The 24,118-nt window shown below is 40.6% G+C and overlaps 1 protein-coding gene across 2 annotated transcripts in view; it reads right to left on the bottom strand.

Moving 5' to 3' along the window:
• The window catches only part of RNF144B (ring finger protein 144B), a 219,947-nt gene extending 205,597 nt beyond the window's left edge, over positions 1–14,350 (bottom strand). For both annotated transcript variants that reach the window (XM_049884727.1, XM_049884719.1), the window contains exon 1: positions 14,102–14,350. The gene's annotated coding sequence lies outside the window, so the exon portion shown is untranslated. The remainder of the gene's footprint in view (positions 1–14,101) is intronic.
• Between the last annotated feature and the right edge of the window lie 9,768 nt (positions 14,351–24,118).

The following is a 24,118-nucleotide window of genomic DNA, read 5'->3' as shown; positions in this document are numbered from 1 at the left end:
CCTTATAGGACAGAGCAGAACTGCTCCATCAGGTTTCCAAGGAGCAGCTGATAGGTTCAAATTGCCAACCTTTTGGTTAGCAGGCAAACACTTAACCACTGCACCACCAGGGCTCTGTAAAACTCATTGCCAACGAGTCGATTCTGACTCATAGTGACCTGATAGTACAAAGTAGAACTGCCCCATAGGGTTTCCAAGGAGCAGCTGGTGAATTTGAAAGGCTGACCTTTGGGTTAGCAGCTGTAGCTCTCAACCACTGTGCTACCAGGGCTTCAATATATGTAAAGTACCTCAGTAAATGGTAGTGAGTTGCAGTACTAGGTTTTTATATATATATATATATATATATATATATTTTTTTTTTTTTAAGATCGAGTTCAATCTTCTTCCCACCTATATATCAGAATAAATTATAACTAGGGAGAAAAGAAAAATCTCACAAAACTACAATCTTGGGAAGACAGATCCTGAAAGATAAAATCATCAAGAAGTTTTGTTTCCAAAAGGCAAAACTTAATTAAGTAGGACTTGGAGAAAACCTGGTGGCATAATGGTTAAGACCTGCAGCTGCTAACAAAAAGGCTGCCTGTTTGAATCAACCAGGCACTCATTAGACACCTTATGGGGCAGTTCTACCCTGTCCTGTAGGGTCACTATGACTTGGAATCGACCTGACAGCAATGGGTTTGGTTTTGGTTTTGGTTTTTGGTTTTTTGAGGACAATAGGAGTCCTTGGGTGATGGGAATAGTTAACGCACTCAGCTGCTAGCTGAAAGGTTGGAGGTTTGAGTCCACCAGAGACACCTTGGAAGAAAGGCCTGGCAATCTACTTCTGAAAACTCAGCCATTGAAAGCCCTAGGGAGTACAGCTCTATTCTGAAACACATGGGGTTACCATGAGTCAGATTTGACTCAATGGCAACTGATTCTGAGGGCTAGAACCTCCCATAATTGCTTCCAGTATTTCAGATTTAAATCTCTAGCAAAGGCAAAAGAACTGGAGAGTGTCCGGCTACCATTACTGAACGTTTTGATCAAAGATTCTATACAAGAATTCTGAGTGTCTTAGTTATCTAGTGCTGTTATAACAGAAATACCACAAGTGGATGGCTTTAACAAAGAGAAATTAATTTTCTCACAGTCTAGTAAGCTAGATGTCCAAATTCAGGGGAAAGGCTTTCTCTCTCTGTTGGCTCTGGAAGAAGGTCCTTCTTATCAATCTTCCCCTGGACTAGGAGCTTCTCTGTGCAGGACCCTGGGTCCAAAGGACACACTCTGCTCCTCACACTGCTTTCTTGATGGTATGAGGTCCCCCTATCTCTCTGCTCTCTTCTGTCTTTTATATCTCAAAAGAGATTGGCTCAAGACACAAGTCAATCTTGTAGATTGAGTCCTGCCTCATTAATATTACTGCTGCTAATCCCATCTCATTAATATCATAGAGATAGGATTTACAACACACAGGAAAATCCCATCAGATGGCCAAATGATGGATAATCACACAGTACTGGGAATCATGGCCTAGCTAAATTGACAAACATATTTTTTGGGTACTCAATTCAATCCATGACACTGATTACAATGGGGAAAGGGCAGACTAGAATTATAATTCTCATAGGATCCAGAATTTCTGGAGCCATGGATGTTGGATGAACCTATGCCCTGAGATAACCTTTAAACCTTAAGCCAAAAGGGCTTCTCAAAAACAAACAAAAGGGCCAACACAGCACCATAGACAGAAGCACCATGCCGTCCCTCCATGGCAAAGCCCTGAAAAACTATGTAAAACAGAGACAAACATCATTCCTGGAACCCGAAGTGTCAAATGAAGAGATAAAGAACTCAGCCAAACACCGAATGGAATGAGAAGCTCACAGGACAGGAGCAATCAGAGGTACCTGCAGAGGTTCCTTATCAGCTGACACAGCACAGATTCGCCATCTTGGACTCCTGTCAGAGATCGGCTGACAAGGGAGCATGGGAAAGCAGCTTCACAGAGCTCCCAGCAGGAGACAGAGTGCCTGGTAACCAGTGTTACAGGCTTTCCCACCCCCACCCTCTCCCCGCTGCTCTACCTCCAAGCTTCCTGGCTGGCTGTGGTGGCTTGGCCTGCCGGGAAGTGCAGCGTCTGTGTTGCTTGGATTCACCACACCCACATTGCAGATTGGTGGGCAGGAAGTACGGGAAAGCAGCTTCACGAAGTTCCCAGCAGGAGACAGAGCACCCAGTAACAAGTGATATATGCTTTCCTAACCCCCACCCTTCTTCCCGTCCCCCTTCGGCCTCCTCTCCTTTCCGCCAACCATAGTCTCTTGGCCAGGAGGCAACTGCTTCTGCCCCAGGCTGCTTGGATTCACCCCACCCACACTGACCAGGTCCCTGAGATGGCATTGCTTCTTTCTGTCTCTTTTGGTTTCTTCTGTGCCTCCCATCACCTCCCCCTCCTTTCTCCCAAACACCTGGCTCCATGTGCCATCTTCCTCAGGAAAGGCTGTGAAGCCCCGCTTGACTGGGAAACTACTCCCCAGGTCCACGACACCATGCTATGGGATCCCTGTTTTTTTTTTTTTCTTTTCTTATTTTGTTTTGTTTTCTTTTGCTTTGTTCTGTTTTGTTTTGTTTGTTTGTTTTCTTTTTCTTTTTACACTTGGGAGCCCCTTCTAGCCAAGCGGCACTGCACGGCTTAGGAGCCACTCCCCAATCTGCACAGCCATGTAGGTGAGATCCCTAGGGGCATTTCTTTTCTTTCTTGCTTGCTTTTTTTCTTCTTCTCTCTTTTTCCCTTTCTGTGGTTCCTCATTTCTCAGTTCTCATCTGTCTATACTTACCTTCTTTTCCTGTCTCCTGAATACCTGGTGCTGTGTGACATCTATACCTCCTCTAGCCAGGCTATACTGCACAGCCTGGGAGGCTTCCCTGGTCTTTGTGGCTGCACTGGTGGCACCCCTGAGGGTTTTTATTTTCTTCTTTTTTACCAAATTTTTATTTGGTTATTTTTTTCTTTTTCCCATTTTCTTTATTTTCCTTTTTGCTATTCTCCATTTCTCAGTTTCTCATCTCTCCACTCCAATGGCAAGCTCCCTTTGCACTCTTTTTTTCCCCCTTTGTTTGTTTTTGGCACCTGTTTCTCTCTCCTCTTTCCCATACTCATATTATCTCCATTCATCACAACCTCCCCCCTCTTTCCTGTCTACTTGTAATGCACACTAAACATCACACTTCTGTGCAGCACAGGCATGGCCTACTGGAACTTGCCCATCACTGATTCCTGGCTGCTCTGTCACCCCTAGTATGTGCCACAAACAACTCATTGCAGCCCCTTCCCTTCAGCTGGACCTGCCCTACTGCACCATACCTGAGTGACTGGCCCCACCCATTGGAAAGGGGGTGAAAACTATGGTGACTACAGACAAGCAAACAACAAAGAATGCACAGCCTGTCTACTCAGACATAACCAAATAAAACAAAAAAACAGGATAACAAAACAAATCTACAATCAAGAAATGAAGAAAATAAGTACTGAATATCCCGAAGACAGCAGACAATATCAAAACATATTTAAAAAAACAGGACAGGATCGGTCTAGTAGGCATCTAAAATAAAACACCAGATGACTTTCCAGTAGAAAAAAAGGCACTAGAACTACTTGACAGGGAATTCAAAGCTGTCCAAGAGTTGAAGCAAAAAGCAGACAAAAATGTGAAAAAAAAAAAAACAGATAAATTTGTGGAAAAGGCAGAAAAATTCATGGAAAATACAGACAAAAAAATGGAAGAATTCAGGAAAATCATACAGGAACAAAATGTCAAAATAAATTCACAACTAGAAATCATACAAAAACAACAATTAGAAATCCAAAAGATAAACAACAAGATTTCAGAAATGGACAGTGTCATAGAGGGTCTAAGGAGCAGATTTGAAATGATGGAAGACAGGATCAGTGAAATTGAAGACAAACGCTTGGCTACAACTATGTTTGAAGAAAAATCAGAAAAAAGAATGACGAAAAATGAAGAAACCCTGAGAGCTATGTGGGATACAATCAAAAGCAAAAATTTATGAGTGATCAAAGTTTCAGAACAGGGAAAGAAAGCAGAAAATATAGAAAGGATCAATAAAAAACTGCTGACAGAAAACTTTCCTAATATCATGAATGAATGGAAAGCTGACCATCCAAGAAGCTCAAAGAACCCCACATAGGATAGACACCAAAAGGAAAACACCAAGGCATATCATAATCACACTTGCTAAAACCAAAGACAAAGAAAAAATCTTGAGAGCATCTTGAGAAAAACAAAAAGTCATACAGAGGAGAAACAATAAGACTAACTCTGATTATTCAGCAGAAACCATGCAGGCAAGAAGGCAATGGGATGACATATATATAAAACCTTGGGGAAAAAAGTGGCCAACCACGAATAATATATCCTGCAAACTTTTGTTCAAATATGATAGTGAAATTTGGACATTTCCAGATAAACAGAAATTAAGGGAATACGTAAAAACCATACCAAACCTACAAGAATTAATAAACGGAGTCCTTCAGCCTGAGAACAAACAACATCAGACCACAGCCTGAATCTACGACACAAGATTGTACCAGCCAGATTCCAACGTAGCAAATGAACTATCAAAGACTCCAAACCCAAAAGAATTAAAACAGGGAACTGGAAAGGTTAATCTGTAAATGACAACAACATCAGAACAATAAAATTGGGGGTAGGTATAGAACTTTCTAATGGAGAGGAAGGCAAGGCAATACCAAGTAATAATACACTGGTTCAAACCTAGGAAGATATGGGTAAATTTCAAGATAACCACAAAGAAAGTTTATAAACTACTCACCAAAATAAAGAAGAAAAACATAATGTCTCAATAAAAGCAAAAGAAATTTTTTTTAAATCCACAAACAAAAGAAACACAGCACAGGAGAGTAAGAGGAACAAAGCACAAAAAAAGCACTACAAAATGACAGCAATAAACTCGCACCTATCAATAATTACTTGACCATAAATGGCCTAAATGCACCCATAAAGAGACACAGAGTGAAAGGATGGATAAAAAAACAGGATCCATCAATATGCTGTCTGTAAGACATACACCTTAGAAACAACGATGTAAATATATTAAAAATCAAAGGATGGAAAAAAATACATCAAACAAATAACTACCAAAAAAGAGCAGAAGTGGCAATACTACTCCTAGATAAAATAGACTTTAAAGCAAAATCTACTATAAAAGACAAAGAAGGGCACTATATAATGATTAAAGGGTTGACCCATTATGAAGACTTAACCATAATAAACATCCACCCACCAATGACATGGCTCCAAAATACATACAACAAACTCTAACAGCACTGAAAAGAGAAATCGACAGTTCCACAATAATAGTAGGACAGAACATTTAGAAACTCAACAGAAAGATACAGAAGAGCTAAAGAGCACAAGCAGCCAACTTGACCTCATAGACATACATAAAACACACTACCCATCAGCAGCAAAGTACACATTCCTTTCCAACCCACATGGAATGTTCTCCAGAATAGACCATATCTTAGGTCATAGAGCAACCCTCAACAAAATCCAAAACATTGAGATAATACAAAGTATCTTCTCTGACCACAATGCCATCAAAGTAGAAATTAACAACAGGAAGAGTAAGGAAAAAAAAAAAACAATAAGTTACATGGAAACTGAATAACACCCTGCTTAAAAATCACTGGGTGATACAGGAAATCAGAGATGGAATCAAAAAATTCCTAGAATCAAACTACAATGAAAACACATCATACCAAAACCTTTGGGACACAGCAAAGACAGTCCTCAGAGGTCAATTTATAGCAATAGATGCACACATCAAAAAAGAAGGGACAAAATCAAAACATAAGCTACACAACTTGAACGAATAGAAAGAGAACAGAAAAAGAAGTCCACAGCAACCAGAAGAAAGGAAATAATAGAGATCAGAGCAGAAATAAATAAAATACAGAATAGGAAAACAATAGAAAGAATCAACAAAATGAAAAGCTGGTTCTTTGAAAGGATCAACAAAATCAACAAACCACTGGCCAAACTGACAAAAGAAAAACAGGAGAGGATGCAAATAACCCAAATGAGAAATGAAATGGGGGACATTACAACAGACCCAACTGAAATAAAAAGGATCATAACAGAGTATTATGAAAAACTACACTCCAACAAATTTGAAAACCTAGAGGAAATGGACAAATTTCTAGAAACACACTACCTACCTAAACTAACACAAAATGATGTTGAAAACCTGAACAGACCCATATCAAGAGAAGAGATTTAAAAGGTAATTTAAAAAACTCCCAGCAAAAAAAAGCCCTGGCCCAGATGGCTTCATTGGAGAATTCTACCAAACATTCAGAAAAGAGTTTACACCAGTACTACTCAAACTATTTCAGAACATAGAAAAGGAAGCGATACTTCCAAATTCATTCTATGAAGCCAGCATAACCCTGATACCAAAACCAGGCAAAGCCACCAAAAAAAAAGAAAGAAAATTACACACCAATATCTCTCGTGAATATAGACACAAAAAATTTTCAATAGAATTCAACATCATATCAAAAAAAAAATACACCATGACCAAGTAGGACTCATACCAGGTATGTGAGATGGTTCAACATTAGAAAACCTATCAACATAATCCACCACATAAATAAAAAGAAAGAAAAGAATCACACGGTCACGTTGATCAACACAGAAAAGGCATTTGACAAAGTCCAACACCCATTCCTGATAAAACTGTCAATAAAATAGGTATAGAAGGAAAATTTCTCAACGTAATAAAGAGCATCTATGCAAAACCAATGGCCAACATTATTCTTAATGGAGAGAGGCTGAAAACATTCCCCTTGAGAACAGGAACAAGACAAGAATGCCCTTTATCTCCACTCCTATTTAACACTATGTTGGAATTCCTAACTAGAGCAATAAGGCAAGAAACAAAAATAAAGGGCATCCAAATTGGTAATGAAGAAGTTAAACTCTCCCTATTTGCGGATGATATGATACTATAAATAAAAAACCCAAAAGACTCCATGAATAAACTACTGGAACTAATAGAAAGATTCAGCAGAGTAGCAGGATACGAGATAAACATACAAAATTCAGTTGGATTCCTGTATACCAATAAAGAGAACGATGAAAAGGAAATCAGGAGAAAAATACCATTTATAATAGCCCCTAAAAAAATAAAGTACTTAGGAATAAATCTAACCAGGGTTATAAAACACCTACACAAAGAAAACTACAAAACGCTATTGCAAGAAACCAAAAGAGATCTACAAAAATGGAAAAACATACCATGCTCATGGATAGGTTGACTCAACATTGTGAAAATGACAATTCTACCCAAAGTGATTTACAGACACAATTCAATACCAATCCAAATACCAACAACATTCTTTAAAGAGATATAAAAACTTATCATTAACTTTATATGGAAAGGGAGGAAGCCCCGGATAAGTAAAACACTACTGAAGAAGAATAAAGTAGGAGGACTCACGCTACCTGACCTCAGAGCCTACTATACAGCTACGGTAGTCAAAACAGCCTGGTACTGATACAATGACAAATACGTTGACCAATGGAACAGAACTGAGAACCACCTATGGTCACCTGATCTCCAAGAAGTAGTCAAAGTCCATCAAGTGGGAAAAAGACAGTCTTTTTAACAAACAGTGCTGGCAAAACTGGATGTCCATCTGCAAAAAAATGAAACAGGACCCATACCTGAAACCATATACAAAAACTAACTCAAAAATGAATCGAAGACCTAAATATAAAGCCAAAAACCCGGAAGTTCATAGAAGAAAAAATAGGATCAACGTTAGAGGCCCTAATACATGGCATTAACAGGATACAATCCACAACCAACAACACACAAACTCCAAAGGATAAGCTAGATAACTGGGATCTTCTAAAAATTAAACACTTACACTCATCAAAAGATTTCACCAAAAGAGTAAAAACAGAACCTACAGACTGAGAAAAAAATTTGGCTGTTATAAATCAGATAAAGGTCTAATCTCTAAAATCTACGACAAAATCCAACACCTCTACAACAAAAAGACAAATAATCCAATTAAAAAATGGGCAAAGGAAATGAACAGACACTTCAACAAAGAAGACATTCAAGCGGCCAACAGACACATGAGGAAATGCTCACAATCTCTAGCCATTAGAGAAACGCAAATCAAAACCGTAATGAGATACCATCTCACCTGGGCATTACTGGCAAGAATCAATAAAACAAGAAATAACAAATGTTGGAGAGGCTGTGAGGAGATCGGAACTCTTACGCATTGCTGGTAGGAATGCAAAATGATATAACCATTTTGGAAAACAATATGGTGCTTCCTTAGAAAGCTAGAAACAGAAATACCATATGATCCAGCAATCCCATTCCTAGGAATATATCCTAGAGACATAAGAGTCGTCACGCAAATAGACATGTGCAAACCTATGTTCATTGCAGCATTGTTCATAACAGCAAAAAATGGAAACAACCTAGATGCCCATCAACAGATGAATGGATAAATAAACTATGGTACATACACACAATGAAGTATTATGCAATGATTAAGAACAACAATGAATCTGTGAAGCATCTCATAACATGGATGAATCTGGAGGGCATTATGCTGAGTGGAACAAGTCAATCACAAAAGGACAAATATTATATGAGACCACTACTGTAAAAACTCATGAAAAGGTTTATATACAAAAAGAAACAATATTTGATGGTTACAAGGGAGGGGACAAATGGGGATGGAAAAAAAAAAACAGTAGTTTAGCTTAACTAGCATAGAATATCTGTCTTGAACATTGAACTTTTTTAAGATCTACCCATATAGAATCAAATTACCAATAGCAACTTGAAAGATTAGATAGGAAATACAGGGGGCATTGAGTTTATGTTAATGGAGGAAGAACAGCTGCAAAAAGAAGGGCGAGAATGGTTGCACAACTCAAAGAATGTAATCAATGTCACTGACATGTACATGTAGAAATTGAATTGGTGTATGTTTTGTGGTGTTTATTCTCAACAACAACAAAAATAAAATAATTTCTTTCTTAAATCCCCAGGGAAGGGTCTGAGGCTAGATATTCCTGAACGGCTTGCTGATTTAGTAAGCCATGCTCTTCACACACCCCATTACCCTATTCCTCTTTCTATACATCCATCTGTCTTATTGTACTCCTTTTCTTCTCTCAGCCAGTTGAAGTAGTCCCCGCCCATGTAAGGAAAAGCATAGGATGCTAGTTTAGAGTAATTCACTGTCTTTATAAATGACCTATATTTGCCTCTCACATCACACTTTGAGTTTCATTGGAAATCTAGCTAAGATCTGCAACCTTTTGCTGCCGTTGCTAACATTACTGAACTTGTATATAACCAAAAAAAAACCAAACCAAACCCAGTGCCATCGAGTTGATTCTGACTCACAGTGACCCTATAGGACGGAGTAGAACTGCCCCATGGAGTTTCCAAGGAGCGCCTGGCGGATTCGAACTGCTGACCCTTTGGTTAGCAGCCATAGCACTTAACCACTACACCACCAGCGTTTCCCTTGTATATAAATTCCTTTCAAATAAACAAAATCCTGGAAAAGAACATAGAATTTAATGTCCATTCTCAAAGTTTGGACTGAGACTATGAGGACTTTAATATCTATTTGTAGAAAGAAATGATTAGAATCTAGATGAATTCTAAAGTCCCTTCCAATTTTAATACTCTATCTGTTTTATTGACTATGCAAAGGCGTTCAACTGTGTGGATCATAACAGATTATGTATAACATTACAAAGAATGAGAATTTCACAACAATTAATTGTGCTTATGTGGAAACTGTACATAGACCAAGAGGCAGTTGTTTGAACAGAAAAGGGGTACTGCATGGCTTAAAATCAGTAGAGGTGTTCATTAGGGTTGTATCCTTTCATCATACTTATTCAATCTGTATGCTGAGCAAATAATCCAAGAAACTGGACTATATGATGATGAATGAGGCATCAGGATTGTCGAAGGCTCATTAACAACCTGCAATATGCAGATGACACAACCTAGCTTGCTGAGAGTGAAAAGAACTTGAAGCACTTACTGATGAAGATCAAAGATTACACACAGCCTTCAGTATGGATTACACCTCAACATAAAGAAAAGAAAAATCCTCATAACTGGACCAATAAGTAATATCGTGACAAATAGAGAAAATATTGAAGTTGTCAAGGATTTCATTTTACTTGGATCCACAATCAACGCCCATGGAAGCAGCAGTCAAGAAATCAAATGACTGTATTGCATGGGGGGAATATACTGCAAAAGACTCTTCAAAGTGTTAAAAAGCAAAGATGTCACCTTGAAGACTATATATAGTATTTTCAGTTGTCTCATATGCCTGCAAAAACTGGACAACGAATAAGGAAGACCGAAGCAGAACTGACGCCTTTGAATTATGGTGTTGGCAAAGAATACCGAATATGCCATAGACTGCCAGAAGAAGGAACAAGTCTGTCTTAGAAGTACAGCCAGACTGCTCCTTAGAAGTAAAGATGGCGAGATTTCGTCTCACGTAACTTAGACATATTATCAGGAAGGACCAGTCCCTGGAGAAGGATATCATGCTTGGTAAAACAGAAGGTCATTAAAAAAGAGGAAGACCCTCAACGAGATGGACTGACACAGTGGTTGCAAAAATGGGCTCGAGCATAACAACAATTGTGAGGATGGCACAGGTCTGGGCAGTGTTTCATTCAACAGGAATGGGTTTGGGTTCTTTAGTGTAGCTCACATTGCAAATTGCTATATTTCATCCTGCTATATCAATATTCCCCTGATTCAAATATATGGAAATAGTAAGACTCATGTTGTTGTTACGTTGTTAGGAGCCCTCGAGTCAGTTCTGACTCATGGCAACCCTATAGGATAGACTAGAACTGCCCTATAGGATTTCCAAGGAGTGGCTGGTGGATTTGAACTGCCAACCTTCTGGTTAGCAGCTGAACTCTTAACCACTCTACCACCAGGGCTCCCCTGCGCTACACTACAGCTACTGTATTCATGGCCAAAGGTATTTCTTAGATTACTGAACTAAAAATGTAACTGTATTCTGCAACGTAGGCAAAGATGTTCTAATTGATGGGAGGGGGAAAAAATTTCAATCCAGAGTGCTAGCAATTCCTCTGTGAGCTAGCCTGGCAGGGAGAGTGTAGGGTCAGTGAAGCATCAAGTTACAGACCAAATTAAAGGTCTGGAGAAGAGTGGCAGCGTCTAATCATCCACTATCTGAGGCTGCCAGCACGGGATCTGCCACCCTTACCCACTCACAAAGGACTGCTCCACGTAGGTTTAGCACACAGACTAAGGGCTTCAAACATCTTTTATTGAAAAAGCCTTCGCGCTCCAAATAGATCTTTATGGAATTATTTCCTTGAAGCTTTTAGTTCTGTCATATTAAAATTCCCATGAAAAAGTAATCAAAACCTAATGCTTACAGTGTTCCGCCACAAAGAAAAATATTGTGGGTTCCTATTAAAAACATGTGTTACATGTATATACATAATTATGCAAGTCCCAGACACAGTGTACATACACACACAAATCTTAGGGAAATACTGCTAATAGTTTTGCTGAAACCAATAAAATTCCTAAAATAATATTGTACTTTATCCCTAATTCCCCTCATTAAGCCAATGCTTTGCAAGGTCAACAAGCAATTAATATTTCTGCATATTTTGTGGCATAGGCTGCAAAAACTAGACCTAGAGGAATGAATTAAGGTCACCTTTAAAATTCAAACACTGTATTTTCTGGATTTGGTTGGCTGAATCATGGGCGTCTGCACTATTTTTCTGGGGGGAACGTTAATTTTAGAAAGAATAGTGGGCCAGGAAAACAATCATGTTGGCTCAATAGCTATACAGTGATCCTGTTCTTCAATAGTTGGATATGCACAGTCTCCTGCTTGTCCGTAATATCCTTGAAAGCAGGTACTGAATATCATTTCTATTTTATAACAGGCATCTCATCCCATAAAAAGAAACTCATGATTTAATATTATTCCTACTTTATGAACTTTTTTCTTTTTTGAGGTCTCTGGGTGGCATAAACAGTTTGTGCTCATCTACTAATGGAAAGGTGGATGGTTTGGACCCACCCAGAAAGGCCTGGCCATCTGCGTCCATAAAGATTACAGCCAAGAAAACCCTATGGAGCTCAGTTCTACTCTGCAACACATGGGGTCTCCATGAGTCAGAATCGACTCGACAACAGGGTTTGTTTACGATATTTTGAAAAAATTAGTCCTTCACCTCAATTTTCCAAAATACTGGCAAATAAAAAGATTTATTTCCCCTGGTAGTTATTCTCTGATCATTTGTTAGGTACTTAAAATGGTTCCTATGTATGTATGTGTGTATACACACACACATATATAGGAACCATTTTAATGTTTTTAATTAAAAAGCATCTTCTGTTTTGCATGTATATGTACATATCTATCATATACATATATGAAAAGCAGACGCACATCTATGGCAAGCACAAAATGGAGAAACACAGTATTTGTGTTCATCTAAGTAATTACAGACACCGCCTCTCAATCAGTTCTGGGTAGAAGAGCTTGATTCTAATAATTAGGAGTGTAAACAGGATCTAGAGTAATTAATATCATAATTCCTCCCTCTGGTTTTAGAGATAATATGCCAGTTAGGTCTTCAGCATTAAAGTAAGCAACATGTCAAAAACACCCATGGCCTGCATTAGATCACTGGCAGGAAGTCTGTCAACTGGAGGCGGAGAAGGAAGATTTTCTGATTCCCAGGAGAAAGGCCTCAGCCCTCTTAATAGCCAGCGTACTTGTGCAGGAATTCTGACATTTTACAAATTGATGTTTAAAAGCTAACTCTTTAACCAGGGCTCTTAGAAGTACTTCTCCCCACCCTATATCTGAGCTTCCACCGAAAGTTAGCCTTCCATTCCCAAAATTGCAGTCTTGGAACCAACTATAAGGCACGAAATTCATCAATTTGTGGGGAACCACCTTAGGAAATTCAATCTTCTTCCCACCCAGGTTTTATTCTGCTTCACACTTCCATTTCCAGGGATGCTTACCAACAGTCGCGTGCCCCCACCTCCGTTCCAGCGGGGACCCTACAGATACTTTCAAGTGGTTATGGGGGAAGGGCTGATCACAGTCACCTGAGGTGCTCTTTAAACATACACGAGCCTACACCTCCCAGATCTGAATCAGAACCTGAGCAGTGAAGCCCGGGTTTTTTCCCTCAGCTCCTGCCTAAGAGTTACTGCTTTAGGCAATGACGAACTTCTAGCACCACAGTCACCCAGAATACCTTGTAAACTTACTACAGCATTTAATTTAAACGAAGGATAAGCAAAAACAAAGAATCAACCTACTGTTTGGTGCAGACAGAAAAAATAAGGTGGCACATTTACCCTGGTTAAGAGTCAATATTCTCCCTCCAAAGTTCGTATAGTAACAGAAACAAGCAAAACAAAGTGGAAGAGGAAGAGGTGACAACCTCCGTGGCGCAGTAGTTAAGAGCTCGGCTGCTAAGCAAAACGTCGGCATGTCGAATCCACCAGCCGCTCCTTGGAAACCCTATGGGGCAATTCTACTCTGTCCAACAGGGCCGCTAGGAGTAGGAATCGACTGGACCGCAACGGGTTTGGTTTGGGTTTGGTAGGGGGAATCGGTGCGTCTGAGTGTTGGCACTTCACACCTTGAGAGGGTGGAGACCTCCTACTTCTCCCCATTAGCTGTTCCTCCAGAGCCCGGGGCGCAGGTTTCCGGGGCTGCCCTTCCGGAAGCGGAGAAAGTGAGGGTTGCAAGGTGGAGAAGAGGCGGGAGTCCTCCGGGCAGCGGAGCAGAAAGCAGGATTGCAGAGGATTGGAGTCCCTGCGGGCCAGCCGGGCGCCGAGGGGACTCGGAGAAGGAGCGAGGGAGGGAGAAGGAGATGACAGCCTGGGGGCGGCCGAACCCGCACCTTGTATGGTTAGTCCTGGCAGCAGCACCCGTGTGAGGGAGGTACCCCGAGACCCTCCTTACCTGGCGTCCGAGGTCTGAGAAAAGAAGCAGAGAGACCCCGGAGAAAGGCGCAGGGCTCCCGTGAGCGCGCGCGCCTCGCTCAGGCTCCGCTGTCAGCTTCCCAAGGCCGCAGCTTCAGGTATCAAAGGCATTCCGGTCTCCTAGCTACCAGCCCCTCGAGGCGTCTCGAGCCCCCTCCTCCGTGCCTCACGCCACTTGCCGGCCTCCTCATCCACGGGGCGGCCCTTCCCCACGCCCGCCTGCCGCTCAGCCTGCGCTCCCCGCCTCCCCGCGTGCGCCCAAGCCTCTCCCCCTGCTGTTTATTCCGGAGAGCAGTGCCGGTTCTCTGGTGCCTTCCCTCCCCCAGAGCGCACACAATCAGACCCCTCCCCCAGATCTGCACGCTTGTAGAAAGGAGACAGAGAATGTGGTCTTTGGAGTTCTGGAGCTGAGCAACTTCATAAAGCCCTTTGAAAATCTGTGATCCGCCCAATGAGGTTCAAGGTAGTGCACCACTTACATTCATCCCCTGCCTTCGCCCGTCCTTTTTTGCCTTAAGAACAATATCACTTAACACTTGATATTCATGTAAAGATTGAGCGCTGAGAACCTCCTGCCAGTCCTTTGAATGTTTCCAAAATAACTCCTTGCATTTTCTTTTTTTAAACGTAGACATCCCAGCTACTTAAACTTGCCAAGACTTTCACTGGCCCAGGGAAGGATATATTCAGCTGCAGAGGGCACAAGTTTCTTTTCCAGCGTTGTTGATACCTGCCACCTGTCAGGGCCCCAAGTCAGTGCTGAAGGATTTAATTACACCCTGGCTTTGGTTACTGAGCAAGCCCGGAGCAGAGACCCAGTTCTGAGGCCCAGGTTCGGGCGGAGCAAGTGGATGTGTTTAAGAAAGACAGGTTTCATGGAGAAGGAACTAGCAATGGGCAAAGCACGCTTCCACAATTTAAAAGGAATGATGGGAAGGCATCGGTGAAATCATCACTGTATCATTAACAGGCAGGAACTGAGAGTGACATAACCCCTACTGGGAATGTAGAAGGTGGATTGTTAAACGGTATTCCATTGATTCATCCATTCATTTCCCTATCAATATGTATTTATTGAGTAGGTTTAAAGCGGTGTAGAATTATTCACAGTCATGCTATAATCTTTTTAAAAATTGCCAGAGTCACCTCTAACTCACGGCGACCTATGTGTGTCAGAGTAGAGCTGTATCCAATAGGGTTTTCCAGTGGCTGATTTTTTGGAAGTAGATTGCCAAGTCTTCCTTTGGAGGCACCTCTGGGTCTACTCAAACCTCCAGCTTTTCAGTTTGCAGCCAGTAGTTTAACAAAACTCAACTTTTCCATAAGTTTATAGCAGAGCCCTGGAAAATCAAATGCCTATTGAAGAGACTCCATATTAATCTGCATAAAATTTATCAGATGACTTTCTAATCTGAAAGAAGATGGGCACTTGTTAGAACTGTCAAGTTTCTATATTGGGTGGGAAGTGGGTATTGAAAGATAAATTCATCCAACAAGTTATTGCAACTGAAACAAGCTTAGGTGACGGAGGGAGAAAGGCATTGGGGGTGCAGTATGAAGACACTGGTACTCTTATTCATTCTACCAATATTTAGTAAATGCCTGCTGGGTGCTGGGGACAGAAGAGTTAACAAGAAAGACAATACCTTTGCCCCCTCCCCCCCAAGCTGAATGGGGGTGTAGACAAGTGTACAGGCTGATGATCTGATGACCACAGAGAAAGTCTACATGAAGCCCAGAGGAAGTGACTTTTAAGCTCAGACCTGAAGGGTATAATTTGCCCAGGTACAGGAGAGTAGAGGGGGTGTTATGGATTGAACTGTGTCCCCCAAAAAGGTATGTTGAAGCCCTAGCCCCCACCTCCATACTCCCACCCTGTACCTGTGAATGTGACCTTACTTGGAAATAGGAACTCTGCAGATATAATAAGTTAATATGAGGTCATACTGGAGTAGGGTGGGCCCTGACCCAATATGACTGGTGTCGTTATAAAAAGAGAGAAGGCATAAACACAGACAGCTACAGAGGGAAGATGGCCATGTGACAACAGAAGCAGAGACTGGAGATATGCTGCCACAAACCAAGGAACCACTGGGCCTACCAGAAGCTGGAGAAGGCAAGTATCTTGCCCTAGAGCTTTTGGAGAGAGCATAACCCTGCCAACACTCTGATTCAGACTTCTGGTCTCCAGAATTGTGAGAGAATAAATTTCTGTTGTTTTAAGCCACCTACCAAAAGCCAAAACCAAACCTGTTGCCATTGAGTCACTTTCAACTCATAAGCCACCTACTTTCTGGTAATTTGTTACAACCATCCTAGGAAACCAATACAGGGAGAAAAAAAATTCTAGGCAGGGGGAACAGCATGGAGAGAAAGCCAAAGGTGAGAAGAGAAGATGCATGGCAAGTCAAAACGTTGGAAGAATTATGGCTGGGGTAGCCTTTCTTGGGGATAGAGGGGAACTGAGCAGAAGACTGGAGGGACAAGACTAGGGAGGTATACAGAGGCCACATACAGTCCTCCAGGCCGTGTTAAAAAAAAAAAGCACTTTATTCCATGGACAATAGGGAGGCATTGAAATGTTAGTAGCAAGATAAGGATGAGATCATATTTTTGTTTGAGAAAGAGTATTGGCTGCAGGAGGAGAATAAATGAGGGCGGGAGATGGAAATGAAACAAAAGAGAATGAATCAGGGAGAAGAGCTCTAAAAGGGACACTTCATCAATGAAAACCAACTTACAGAACGTATGGCTTTGTGGATTCTAAATACAGTCCCATGGAAAATCCCTAGACAAAGGAGAGTCGGTGGTGGTAAGCAACTGAGAAACAATAAAGGTAAATAGACATGAAAGAAAGGAGCTTTTTTTAAACAAAATGTTTAATTTATACAGTAATTCTATCTCATGCAATTTAAGGATAAAAAGAGTAGTGATTTGTAGCTGAGTGGTGAAATAAATTTTTAAAAATTTTGACAAATAGGTGTCACTTTGGTATATAAGGATAAGTCAAAAAGAGTATTGCTACCAGGGTTTCGGTTCATACGTGTTGTTGTTAAGTGCAATTGAGTCGGTCCCAACTCAGAGCAGCCCTATGTACAACAGAACAAAACACTGCCCGGTCCTTCAGTATCCTCACAACTGTTGTTATGCTTGAGCCTATTGTTGCAACCACTGTGTGAATCCTCTTGTTGAGGGTCTTTTTCTTTTTCACTAACCCTCTACTTTACCTAGCGTAATGTTCTTCTTCAGGGATCGATTCCTCCTGACAACATGTTCAAGGTATGTGAGACATAGTTTTGCCATCCTTGCTTCTAAGGAGCATTCTGGTTGTACTTCTTCCAAGACAGGTTTTTTCACTCTTTTGGCAATCCAGGGTATATTCAATATTCTTTGCCAGCAACATAATTCAAAGGCATCAGTTCTTCTTCAGTTTTCCTTATTCATTGTCCAGCTTTCATATGCCTATAAGGCAATTGAAAACACCGTGGCTTGGGTCAGGCGCACCTGAGTCTTCAAGGTGACATCTTTGCTTTTTAACACTCTAAAGAGGACTTTTGCAGATTTGTCCAGTGCAATGCGTTGTTTGATTTCATGACTGCTGCTTCCATGGGTGTTGATTGTGGATCCAAGTAAGTTCATACGTGCACAAGTTTATTCCAAACAAAATGCCTTTAAACATAGCTCTGCAATCAGTGGATGGCTGCAGACAAGTTCTTTCAGTAATACACTTGTCTTAGTCTGGTGAAGGTGCCTTAAAAAAATGGATACTTTTTGTGCTGTGGAAAAAAGTGATTTTGAGGTCAGGGCTAATATCAAATTTTTAACAAAACTCAAGTGAACATCTTTCCAAATCACTGAAGTTTTGCAACAGGTTTATGGGAACGCTGTCCCACCTAAAACAACAGTTTTTAGATAGATCAAGCGTTTTAAGAAGGTCAAGAAGACCTCAAAGATAAGCTTCTTAGATAACTTGTTTTCAGTTCTTTTATGATTGGGGTCCACCCAATTTCTGATAACTATAGTGAGCTTCCTGGAGCTATATGATCTTGGAGACTGGGGATCGGGGAGGCTTGATGTTGCCCCACCCTCCCTATTTTCCACTTATAGTGGAAGACAAGATTAGGCCATTCTGATTCATTTAGGTATGTTTAAATTGATCTTGGCCCAGTAAATTTTTTTTGGGGGGGGGGCGGTTTATCTACCCAGTAAATACCAAAGCTCTTTAACAATTTTGTAAATAAATTTTGTAAATGAATCAATTCTTGGCTAGCAAGACTGAGGGCTGGGGAGGTCTGATCTTGCCAGCTCTTATTCTCTTGACTCACGGAAGACAAGACTGGGTCATCCCAATCATTTATATATGTTTAAGTTGGCCTAGGCATTTTGAAAGCCTACCTACCCAGTTTTTTTGTTTGTTTGTTTGTTTGTTTGTTTGTTTTATCTACCCAGTAAATAACAAAGCTCTATAGCAACTTTGTAAATGAATCCATCAATTCCTGGCTAGCCTTTTTTTTTTTTTCTCTCTCTCTTTCTTCTAGATTTGTCTTATATCTCCTTTTACCCACTCTGGAACTAACAGTTTTACTTTAAAACAAAATTATTCTTTTTCCTTAAATAAAACACATTTCATATAAAATCATAAGAAAGGTTTTGCTTTTAAGATTGACTTAAACATAAAGTTTTTCAGTGTAGCTACTAAAAATCTAAATCATAAAACAGACACAAGACACAGTTTTTCTTGGAGGAAAGAACTGAGGTTCTAAGACAGCCTTACAAAAAACAGCAATTCTCAGCCATAGCTTCCAACCTGCTACAAGACAGAAACTTAAGACACAACACTCTAGACCAGAAGCAAGCTCTCAGAACGAGACAGAAAAACCACATAAACTCACCGAAAAATACCACACAACATAAGGATATAGGGATTCTAGTTCCTTAAAAAAAAAAAAAAATAGTTCCTTAAAGTATGTATAAATATGAACCCCAAACCAGTGTCTCGGTAGCAGGGGAGGAAATCCAGGCTGATTTATCAAAGATGTTAAGCTCTAAGGTTCAAGCTTTTGGTTTCCTTCTTTTTGAACTTAATTAATTCTGCTGGCTAGAGAGCTATTATTTTAGACCTTAAATATACTAGTTCTTCCAATTGGAAAGTTTAAAGTAGCTACTAATGATTTTAACATTGTGATTTTTTATTGAGACACTGTATCATAAAACAAGTATGGAGCTACCACTTCTCCCTGCAAATTTTATAAAACGGGTCAGTAGCTGCCACTTCTCCCTGAGAATTTGGCAAAACAGGTCAGAAGCTGCCACCTCCCCCTGCAAATTTGTCAAAACAGAGCACTATTTTCCAGGTTTTCTCTGAGCCACAAAAATAAACCTAATGAGGAACACCTTGGGGTTTGAACGGTGTCTCGCTTAGACCAATGTGTACCTCTGCTGCTCAAGAGTTTATTTGCAGGTGGCAGGCTGCCTGGTGCTCTAGCCTGTCTCTCAACCACATTACCCTGTCATGGGAGTGTTTAACACTCTTGATGAGCACTGGCGACCACCCTAATGGCTTTTACTGGTCGACCTGTCCCCAATTTTTTTGCAGGTTATAGTGACTCAAAGCTCTTTGAAAATACAGTTACCTCTTTAATGTTTCAAATGCTCGAATCTGGACCTAAACTACAGTTCACCAAGATTTACTAGATACCGCTCTTAAACAAATGATCAAGCAAGAATCTAAGAAAGATTTTCCTTAATCAAACAACCAGTTTTTCAAACAAATATGCTGAACAAAACTTAAGAAAATGTGAGAAAAAGGACAAAAAGAATAAGCAAAGGTTGGTTTTCCAAGAGCACTCACCCCATCGGTGTCAAAGAGACATGGAGTGCAAATGCCTTGGTCCAGAAGATAGGATCTTTCTTTCCGCCAGCTTCTGCTGCACAGTCCAGGTCTCCTCGAGGTTAACTGGATTCATGGTCTTAGATTCCCTGCAACAGCTACACCATCAACCCTTGTAGGGTGAAAACACCACAAAGTTTAGTAAAGCAAAATGAAAGTTTTATTGAGTATATATTTAAAGAGGCAAAAGTAGGAAAATGACACGGATGCTGGCAGAGCCATGTCTGTCAGTCTCTGTACCCAGTTCTTAAGGATGCATCTTATCAGGCCGCATCCTGGGTTCCCTTGAACATTCCCCATTCTCTGGATACACACACATACACACTCACACAACGTGATCCAGTGCACCATATTAACAGGGACCTGAGCCTTTTATGCCCTCAGTGGTCAATTCCTTCTGCTTCTTGGGATTCTTCTAAGGCCTTACCTAGGAATTACCCTGTTATTTACCAAATAACCTCAGGTTCTTAATGCTCTCAACAGTCAATTTCTCCTGCTTCTTGGGACTCTTCTAAGGTCTTACCTAGGCACTTACCAAACAACTCAGGCACATTTCCTGTCTCTCACAGAGACATCATTTGGGTCCCACAGGGGATCAGCTTTCAGAGCTGCTCCAGGGTCTCCAGGAGAAATCTCCTGGGGGTGCCAGACATCGGGTCAGTCTGTTTTCTGATCCACCTCAGGAACCGAGCAGATGGCTCCTAGCTGGCTCACCAGAAATGTTACCCAGTAGAAACCCCAGGTTCTTGCTCAGCATGACTCGTATTGGCCAATAAACAAGAGACTGAGGTGGGAGAGCAAGAAAGACATCTTTATTTCATCGTACAAGAAAAGGAGTCAGTCAGAGCTGCTGCCGCCAAGACTGCTCCCCAGCAGTGGGCAGGCAAGTTACTTTTAAAGCATTTACAAGTAGGGAGTTCATACAAGTTATGTCTGCAACATTCTTAATCATATTACGCAGGTGCAATGGGGTTTACATATAACCTTCAAGCAAAAGCAGGATTCAAATGCAGAGCTGGGGCAGGGGGAGGTGGGTTAGGGGAGCCCAACAAAGGAAACAATTTTTCAATACACCATTGTCAGGGAGGAAGCCAGGTAAAGAATACAGCACTGTGGGGGCCTCTGACTCATATCCATGTTGTAGCTTGTATCAGTATTTCTTTTTATAGCTGAACAATATTCCATTTTATGTATATACCACAATTTGTTCATCTGTTAATTGAAATTTGGGTTGTTTTCACATTTTGGCTATTGTGAATAATGCTACTATGAACATGTGTACATGTATTTGAGTACCTATTTTCAATTATTTTGAACATATACCTAGGAGCAGAATTGCTGGATCATATGGTAGTTCTATCTTTAACCCTTTGAGGAGCGGCCAAACTGCTTTCCACAGCAGCTGCACCATTTTACATTGTGGCCAGTAATGTACTACAAGGGTTCCAATTTCCCCACATCATTGTCAACACCTGTAATTTTTCAGCTTTTCTGTTTGTTTTGTTTTGTTTAATCTAGCCATCCTAGTTGATGAGAAGTGGTATTTATTATTATGGTTTTGATTTGCATTTCCTTAATGACAATTATGTTGAGCCTCTTTTCATGTGCTTCTTGGTCATTTGTATATCTTTGAAGAAATATCTATTCAAGTCCTTTGCTCATTTTTTAACTTAACTGTCTTTTTGTTCTTGAGTTGTAAGAGTTCTTTATATATTCTGGAAACTAGACCGTTATCAGATATATGATTTGCAAATATTTTCCCCATTCTTTAGGTTGTCTTTTCTTTTTCTTGATAATGTCTTTTGATGCACAAATGACATTTTGATGAAGTCCAATGATCCATTTTTTACTTTTGATGCCTGTGGTTTTGGTGTCATATCTGAGAATCTGTGACTGCCACTGGAGCTGGGTCACCTGTGTGAGGGTAGGACAGGTGTGGGACCTAGGCAGGAATTACCAGGGTAATTCCCACTTGACTTTTAGAGCAAATAAGCACAGGCCAAAGGAAGAGTGGAAAGGCTGGCTGGCCTTAGGAGCAGAGCCAGAGCAGAACAGCTAAACATTTTACCCTTGGGATTGTTTTCTTCCTTATTATTATTTTTTTTTCCAGATTATTTTCTGCCTTCTGTCATTGCAGTTATAGCTCCATATATTCCTTTGTATATTTTCATTTGTATTTCTCCCCTTCTTTTTTTTTTTTTCTGTTGAACCCTCTCTTCACCTCTCTTTTTCCTTCTTTTTCTCTGTTCTTAGAATGTTTTATCTGTATGATTTTACTAGGATTTCTTATCAGTCTTTTTCAACCCAGGAGTCTATAACTACAAAGTTTCTTTGACAAGTTATATATTCATCTGTTCAAATATTCATTCATTCCACAAATTTTCTGTATCTATTATACTCTAGTTACTGGGGTAGGTGCTGGTTATACAAAGATGACCAAGGCAAGGTCTTTACCCTTGAATTATAGTCAGTGGGTATATTAATTAGGAGTCTATATTTGTAAAAAACAGAAATGCAGTCAATCTACCTTATGCAAAAAAAAAAAAAAAAAGGAATTGCTTAAAAGGACTGTCCAAGGCTATCTCCTGGTACCCAAAGGCATAGATACAGTCAGGCAGCCTCAAAAACCTGGACCTGGGAATTGAATACAATCAGGAATACCTGTTCTTCACTTATCTTGATCTCCTTTCATCTTCAAATGGCAGAAAACGTGTCCCTAAATATCTAACTTTACATGCTACAAATCCAGTCACCAAGTTGGATCAATCTTTCTCTCAATTCCAAATTCTCAGAGAGGGGAGAGATTGGCCTTACTTGGGTCAGACGCGGGGCCAACCAGGATAGGTATCATGGTCAGGATGTAAGAATACAGTCACAGGAGTTCTTCACATAACTATATGGATGGTGGCTAGCATAGAATTGGGATGCAAGTAAAAGAGTATTTGGGGAGGCTAGGAGAGGAGAAGCTCTTCAGAAACGGTACTTCAGGCAGACAACTCAGTAGATGTTCACTACAAAGGCAGTAATTACAATTCCAGAACACTTACTTGTGCTCATGAGGAACCTGTACACAGACCAGGAGGTAGTCGTTTCAATAGAACAAGGGGATACTGCATGGTTTAAAATCAGGAAAGGTGTGTGTCAGGGCTGTATCCTTTGACCATACTTATTCAATCTGTATGCTGAGCAAATAATCTGAGAAGCTGGACTATATGAAGAACAGAACATCAGGATTGGAGGAAAACTCATTAACAATCTGCAATATGCAGATGACAGAACCTTGCATGCTGAAAGTGAAGAGGACTTGAAGCACTTACTGATGAAGATCAAAGACTATATATAGCCTTCAGTATAGATTACACCTCAACCTAAAGAAAAATCTTCACAACTGGACCAATAAGCAACATCACGTAAATGGAGAAAAGATTGAAATTGTCAAGGATTTCATTTTACTTGGCTCCACAATCAACACCCATGGAAGCAGCAGGTGAGAAATCGAATGACAAATTGCGTTGGTCAAATCGGCTGCAAAAGACTTCTTTAAAGTGTCAAAAAGTGAAGATATCACCTTGAGGACTAAGGTGCATCTGACCCAAGCCATGGTGTTTTCAATCACCTCATATGCATGCGAAAGCTGGAGAATGAATAAGGAAGACCAAAGAATTGACACCTTTGAATTATGGTGCTGGCAAAGAATGTTGAATATACCACAGACCGTCAAAAGAATTAACAAATCTGTCTTGGAAGAAGTACAGCGAGAATGTTCTTTGGAAGCAAGAATGGTGAGACTATGTCTCACATACTCTGGACATGTTATCAGGAGGGATCAGCCCCTAGAGGACATCATGCTTGGTAAAGTAGAGGGTCTGTGAAAAAGCGAAAGACCCTCAACAAGATGGAATGACACAGTGGCTTCAACAATGGGCTCAAGCATAAAAAGGTTGTGAGGATGGCGCAGGACTGGGTGATGTTTCATTCTGTTGTACATAGGGTCGCTATGAGTCAGAACTGACTCCATGGCACTTAACAACATAATAAAGATATGAACAAAGCAAAGTACTGAGGGAATACAGTGCAGGGGGGAAGGGAATGAGTTTCAACTTTAGA

Source organism: Elephas maximus, chromosome 1 (assembly GCF_024166365.1).
Source record: "Elephas maximus indicus isolate mEleMax1 chromosome 1, mEleMax1 primary haplotype, whole genome shotgun sequence".
NCBI classification, from domain to species: Eukaryota; Metazoa; Chordata; class Mammalia; order Proboscidea; family Elephantidae; genus Elephas; species Elephas maximus.
This window is presented reverse-complemented; position numbering and strand designations above follow the sequence as displayed.